The following is a 6,634-nucleotide window of genomic DNA, read 5'->3' as shown; positions in this document are numbered from 1 at the left end:
GTTATGAGCTTGTCGCAGTGTGTACTTAGCAAACCGCGACCCACGTGCGAATCCACCCCGGCCACCCACCCCCGTCGAGGTGCACACCCTCCCTCGCGAAGTGCGCCCCGTTCGCCAAGTGTGAGCCCTGCCCAGGTGCGCGCACCTTGCTAGGGCGTCGGGTGTGCACCCGGCCCGGCCTACGTGCGTGCACCTGGACGGGGCGTCGTGTGCGTGCAGTGTCCCGTCTGCAACGCGGTGCCCACACACCACCTCGGGCGCAACGACCTGCGCTCACATGTGGGCCGAGTGCACCTTGGTGCATGTTCGGGGCGCCTCGGGTGCACGCTCGATCTTGCCCCGGTGCACCAAGGCGCTCGGTTTGCCCCGGGTGCGCACTTGGTGCAAGGTGGGCACCCAAAATAGGGATCAAGCACCAAAACACAAGTTTCGGGATGCAAAATGGGACCCAAGGACCACAAATGCGTTCCAAGACCCATGATGGGTCCACGAGAACAAAAATGTGTTCCGAGACTTAATAAACAAATATTGGGTTTTAGGAGAAGAAACATGCTCTGATGCCCAAAACGAGAATCGACCCCGAAAAGGCCACAGGCCAAAAGTGGGATGCGAGACAAAAAAAAATGGGACCCGAGGACCAAAATTGGGTTCCCAGGTCGAAGACAGGGCAACCGGACAAGAAACGACCTCTAAGGCTCGAAATGAGTCCCGACGACTAAAACTTGACAAGAAGCACCCATCAGGCACCCAACTCGACACCCATGGGATGCCGACCCACCCGGGCTTCCACCTAGCACACCTTGGCACCCACCCACCCTCGCACCCAACCTCGCACCCAACTTAGCACCTTTGAACCCACATTGGCACTCACCCTGACCCTGGCACCTTGGAACCCACATTGGCACTCACCTTGACCCTGGCACCCACCTTTGCACTCACCTTGGGACCCACCCTGGCTCCCACCTCGGCACCCACCCAGACACCCACCTTGGTTCCTTGGCACCCACCTTGGATCCTTGGCACCCACCCCGACACCCACCTTGGCACGCAACTTGGCTACTTGCCACCCACCTTGGCTCCTTGACGCCCACCCCGACAACCACCCCGTGACCTACCCTGGCTAGGGTTGGTGCACACCCACCCTGGTGCCCACCTTGGCACCCACCCCATGACCCACCTTGGCACGCACCTTAGTACCCACCCCGTTACCCACCCTAGGACCCACCCCGTGACCCACCTTGGCCAGGGTGGGTGCCTTGGTGCGCACAACTTGCCTGGGCTGCACACCAGGGCGGGCTCAAGATGGCACCCGCGTTCCGTTTTTTTCACTATCTTTCAAAACGGAAATTTTAAAATCTCGTTTTTTTTTTTTTTTTGCCTTTTCTGGAAATTAGTGAAGGCAGCGCATCAAAGGTGCGCAATGCTGGTGCGAACCCGGGAGCGCTCCGATGTGTGCTCCAAGGTGCGGCGTGCACGAAGTCCGAGCCCGGCTTGCCCCGGGTGCGCACCTCGCGTGCACCTTCGCCGGGGTGAGCACCTTGGCTGGGTTGCGCGCCCTGGTGCGCACCAAGGAGCGCTCTGAAGTGTGCTCCAAGGTGCGGCGTGCACGAAGTCGGAGCTCGGTTTGCCCCGGGTGTGCACCTCGGGTGCGCACCTCGCGTGCACCTTCGCTGCGGTGGGCACCTTGGCTGGGTTGCGCGCCTTGGTGGGCACCATGCAGTGCACGAAGTCGGAGCCCGGTTTGCCCCGGGCGCGCACCTCCGCCAGGGTGGGCACCTTGGTGCGCACAACTTGCCTGGGCTGCGCACCAGGAAGGGCTCAAGATGGCACCCGCGTTCCGTTTTTTTCACTATCTTTCAGAACGGAAATTTTAAAATATCGTTTTTTTTGCCTTTTCTGGAAATTAGTGAAGGCAGCGCATCAAAGGTGCGCAACGCTGGTGCGAACCTGGGAGCGCTCCGATGTGTGCTCCAAGGTGCGGCGTGCACGAAGTCGGAGCCCGGTTTGCCCCGGGTGCGCCCTGGTGGGCACCATGGTGCGCACCAAGGAGCGCTCCGAAGTGTGCTCCAAGGTGCGGCCTGCACGAAGTCGGAGCCCGGTTTGCCCCGGGTGTGCACCGCGGGTGGGCACCTTGGTGCGCATGCCTTGCCTGGGCTGCGCACCAGGGCGGGCTCAAGATGGCACCCGCGTTCCGTTTTTTTCACTATCTTTCAAAACGGAAATTTTAAAATCTCATTTTTTTTTGCCTTTTCTGGAAATTAGTGAAGGCAGCGCATCAAAGGTGCGCACCTCGCTGCCCACCACGGTGCGCAACGCCGGTGGGCACCCGGGAGTGCTTCGAAGTGTGCTCCAAGGTGCTGCGTGCACGTTGTCGGAGCCCGGTTTGCCCCGGGTGCGCACCTCGCGTGCACCTTCGTCGGGGTGGGCACCTTGGCTGGGTTTGCCCCGGCTGCGCTCCGAAGCGGGGTTATTGGAGCGCCGCCTCTTTTTTTGTCGGAGCGTTTGGTGGGGTTTCTCGCATTGGCTCTTCCCAGGCCCGGTTGCCACCCTGGCGCGCACGAAGTCGGAAGTAGGGTTAATTGCCCGGGTGCGCACCTTTGCCAGGGTGGGCACCTTACCTGGGCTGTGCACCAGGGCGGGCTCAAGATGGCACCCGCGTTCCGTTTTTTTCACTATCTTTCAAAACGGAAATTTTAAAATCTCCTCTTTTTTTTGCCTTTTCTGGAAATTAGTGAAGGCAGCGCATCAAAGGTGCGCACCTCGCTGCCCACCTTGGTGTGCTCTGAGGTGCGCACCCGGGAGCGCTACGAAGTGTGCTCCAAGGTGCGGCGTGCACGTTGTCGGAGCCCGGTTTGCCCCGGGTGCGCACCTCGCCTGCACCTTGGCCGGGGTGGGCACCCTGGCTGGGTTTGCCCAGGGTGCGCTCCGAAGCGGGGTTACTGGAGCGCCCCCTCTTTTTTTGTCAGAGCGTTTGGTGGGGTTTCTCGCATTGGCTCTTCCCAGGCCCGGTTGTTGGGTGCGCTCCCACCCTGGCGCGCGCGAAGTTGGAAGTTGGGTTAATTGCCCGGGCGCGCACCTTCGCCAGGGTGGGCACCTTGGTGCGCACACCTTGGCTGGGCTGCGCACCAGGGCGGGCTCAAGATGGCACCAGCATTCCCTTTTTCTCACTATCTTTCAAAACGGAAATTTTAAAATCTCGTTTTCTTTTGCCTTTTATGGAAATTAGTGAAGGCATCGCATCAAAGGTGCGCACCTCGCTGCCCACCTTGGTGTGCTCCGAGGTGCCCACCACGGTGCGCTCCGAGGTGCCCACCACGGTGCGCAACGCCGGTGCGAACCCGGGAGCGCCCCGATGTGTGCTCCAAGGTGCGGCGTGCACGAAGCCGGACCCCGGTTTGCCCCGGGTGCGCACCTCGCGTGCACCTTGGTGCGCACACCTTGGCTGGGTTGCGCGGCCTGGTGGGCACCATGGTGCGCACCAAGGAGCGCTCCGAAGTGTGCTCCAAGGTGCGGCGTGCACGAAGTCCTAGCCCGGTTTGCCCCGGGTGCGCACCTTCGCCGCGGTGGGCACCATGGCGTGCACGAAGTCGGAGCCCGGTTTGCCCCGGGTGCGCACCTCGCGTGCACCTTCGCCGGGGTGGGCACCTCGGCTGGGTTGCGCGCCCTGGTGCGCACCAAGGAGCGCTCCGAAGTGTGCTCCAAGGTGCGGCGTGCACGAAGTCGGAGCCCGGTTTGCCCCGGGTGCGCACCTTCGCCGCGGTGGGCACCCTGGTGCGCACCATGGCGTGCACGAAGTCGGAGCCCGGTTTGCCCCGGGTGCGCACCTCGCGTGCACCTTCGGCGGGGTTGCGCGCCCTGGTGCGCACCAAGGAGCGCTCCGAAGTGTGCTCCAAGGTGCGGCGTGCACGAAGTCGGAGCCCGGTTTGCCCCGGGTGCGCACCTCGCGTGCACCTTCGGCGGGGTTGCGCGCCCTGGTGGGCACCATGGTGCGCACCAAGGAGCGCTCCGAAGTGTGCTCCAAGGTGCGGCGTGCACGAAGTCGGAGCCCGGTTTGCCCCGGGTGCGCACCTCGCGTGCACCTTCGCCGCGGTGGGCACCATGGCGTGCACGAAGTCGGAGCCCGGTTTGCCCCGGGTGCGCACCTCGCGTGCACCTTCGCCGGGGTGGGCACCTCGGCTGGGTTGCGCGCCCTGGTGCGCACCAAGGAGCGCTCCGAAGTGTGCTCCAAGGTGCGGCGTGCACGAAGTCGGAGCCCGGTTTGCCCCGGGTGCGCACCTCGCGTGCACCTTCGCCGCGGTGGGCACCATGGCGTGCACGAAGTCGGAGCCCGGTTTGCCTCGGGTGCGCACCCCGCGTGCACCTTCGCCGGGGTGGGCACCTCGGCTGGGTTGCGCGCCCTGGTGCGCACCAAGGAGCGCTCCGAAGTGTGCTCCAAGGTGCGGCGTGCACGAAGTCGGAGCCCGGTTTGCCCCGGGTGCGCACCTCGCGTGCACCTTCGCCGCGGTGGGCACCTTGGCTGGGTTGGGCACCATTGAGCGCTCCGAAGTGTGCTCCAAGGTGCGCACCATGGCCCTCCAAGGTGCGCAGCATGGCGTGCACGAAGTCGGAGCCCGGTTTGCCCCGGGTGCGCACCTCGCGTGCACCTTCGCCAGGGTGGGCACCTCGGTGCGCACACCTTCTCAATGTTTTCTTGCCTTTTCTGGAAATTGGTGAAGGCAGCGCATCAAAGGTGCGCACCTCGGTGTGCTCCGAGGTGCGAACCCGAGAGCGCTCCGAGGTGCCCACGAAGTCGAAAGTCGGGTTAATTGCATTGTTTTCCCCGGGTGCGCTCCGAGGTGCGCAACATCGGTGCGCACCAAGGAGGGCTCCGAAGTGTGCTCCAAGGTGCGCACGATTCGGAGCTCGGTTTGCCCGGGGTGCGCACACCTTGGCTGGGTTGCGCACCCTTTGTGCGCTCCAAGGTGCGCACGAAGTCGAAGCTCGGTTTGCCCCGGGTGCGCACCTTCGCCAGGGTGCGCACCTTGATGCGCACGCCTTGGCTGGGCTGCGCACCTTGGTGGGCGCCATGGTGCGCACCTTTCGTGCGCTCCAAGGTGCGCACGAAGTCGGAGCTCGGTTTGCCCCGGGTGCGCACCTTGGTGGGCGCCATGGTGCACTCCGAGGTGCCCAAGATTGGTGCGCAACAAGGAGCGCTCCGAAGTGCGCTCCAAGGTGCGCAGGTGCGCGCGAAGTCGAAAGTTGGGTTAATTGTCCGGTTTGCCTCGGGTGCGCACCTTGCGTGCACCTTCGCCAGGGTGGGCGCCTTGGTGCGCACACCTTGGCTGGGCTGCGCACCCGGGCGCGCACACCTTGGCACCCGCGTTTCCTTCATTTTAAATTTTTTTTTTTTACAATCTCTCAAGTGGGAAATTCTATAATCTCAACTTTTTTTGCCTTTTCAGGAAACTTTTGAATGGAGCGCATCATTGGTGCGCTCCGAAGTGTGCTCCAAGGTGCGCACCTCTGGTGTGCTCCAAAGCTCTCTCCAGCTGCGTGCACCTGCCCCGGCCGCGCACCCGGCCCCGCCCAGCTTCGCTCACCTGTCCCGGGCGTCTGGTGCGGAACCTTAGAGTAAGAAACATCACCGTGCACCTTGGCCAACGTGCGCGACTCGACCGAGCGCGCACTGGCCGAGGTGCACACCGATTTCACCTGGGTGCGCGCGCAGCACCTCGGGCGCACCGGGGTGCGCGCACAACGCCCGGGTTGCACCGTGGCCTGTGTGCTCGGGGCGCCTCGGGTGCGCGCTCGGTGTCGCCCCCGCGCGCGCGGTAGTGCGGGCAGCGCACCCCGGCCCGGCCCGGCCCCGACGAGAACGCAAACGGGCAAAAGGTTTATTCAAATAGCATTGCGACGCCCGGCGAAAAACTAAGAAAGGGTGCAACACCGGGACTTCCCGGGAGGTCACCCATCCTAGTACTACTTCGGCCCAAGCGCGCTTAACTGCGGAGTTCTGATGGGATCCGGTGCACTAACGCTGGTATGATCGCACCCGTTATGAGCTTGTCGCAGTGTGTACTTAGCAAACCGCGACCCACGTGCGAATCCACCCCGGCCACCCACCCCCGTCGAGGTGCACACCCTCCCTCGCGAAGTGCGCCCCGTTCGCCAAGTGTGAGCCCTGCCCGGGTGCGCGCACCTTGCTAGGGCGTCGGGTGTGCACCCGGCCCGGCCTACGTGCGTGCACCTGGACGGGGCGTCGTGTGCGTGCAGTGTCCCGTCTGCAACGCGGTGCCCACACACCACCTCGGGCGCAACGACCTGCGCTCACATGTGGGCCGAGTGCACCTTGGTGCATGTTCGGGGCGCCTCGGGTGCACGCTCGATCTTGCCCCGGTGCACCAAGGCGCTCGGTTTGCCCCGGGTGCGCACTTGGTGCAAGGTGGGCACCCAAAATAGGGATCAAGCACCAAAACACAAGTTTCGGGATGCAAAATGGGACCCAAGGACCACAAATGCGTTCCAAGACCCATGATGGGTCCACGAGAACAAAAATGTGTTCCGAGACTTAATAAACAAATATTGGGTTTTAGGAGAAGAAACATGCTCTGATGCCCAAAACGAGAATCGACCCCGAAAAGGCCACAGGCCAAAA

The 6,634-nt window shown here is 63.3% G+C and overlaps 1 non-coding gene across 1 annotated transcript; it reads right to left on the bottom strand.

Moving 5' to 3' along the window:
- Window positions 1-5,914: 5,914 nt before the first annotated feature.
- On the bottom strand, window positions 5,915-6,033 carry LOC131861643 (5S ribosomal RNA). The gene has a single exon (XR_009360676.1). It is a non-coding gene; the product is annotated as a 5S ribosomal RNA (ribosomal RNA).
- Window positions 6,034-6,634: the final 601 nt, after the last annotated feature.

The sequence above is a fragment of the Cryptomeria japonica genome, unplaced genomic scaffold, assembly GCF_030272615.1.
Source record: "Cryptomeria japonica unplaced genomic scaffold, Sugi_1.0 HiC_scaffold_32, whole genome shotgun sequence".
NCBI classification, from domain to species: Eukaryota; Viridiplantae; Streptophyta; class Pinopsida; order Cupressales; family Cupressaceae; genus Cryptomeria; species Cryptomeria japonica.
The sequence above is the reverse complement of the archived record's forward strand: the minus strand, read 5'-3'. Positions and strand labels throughout refer to the sequence as shown.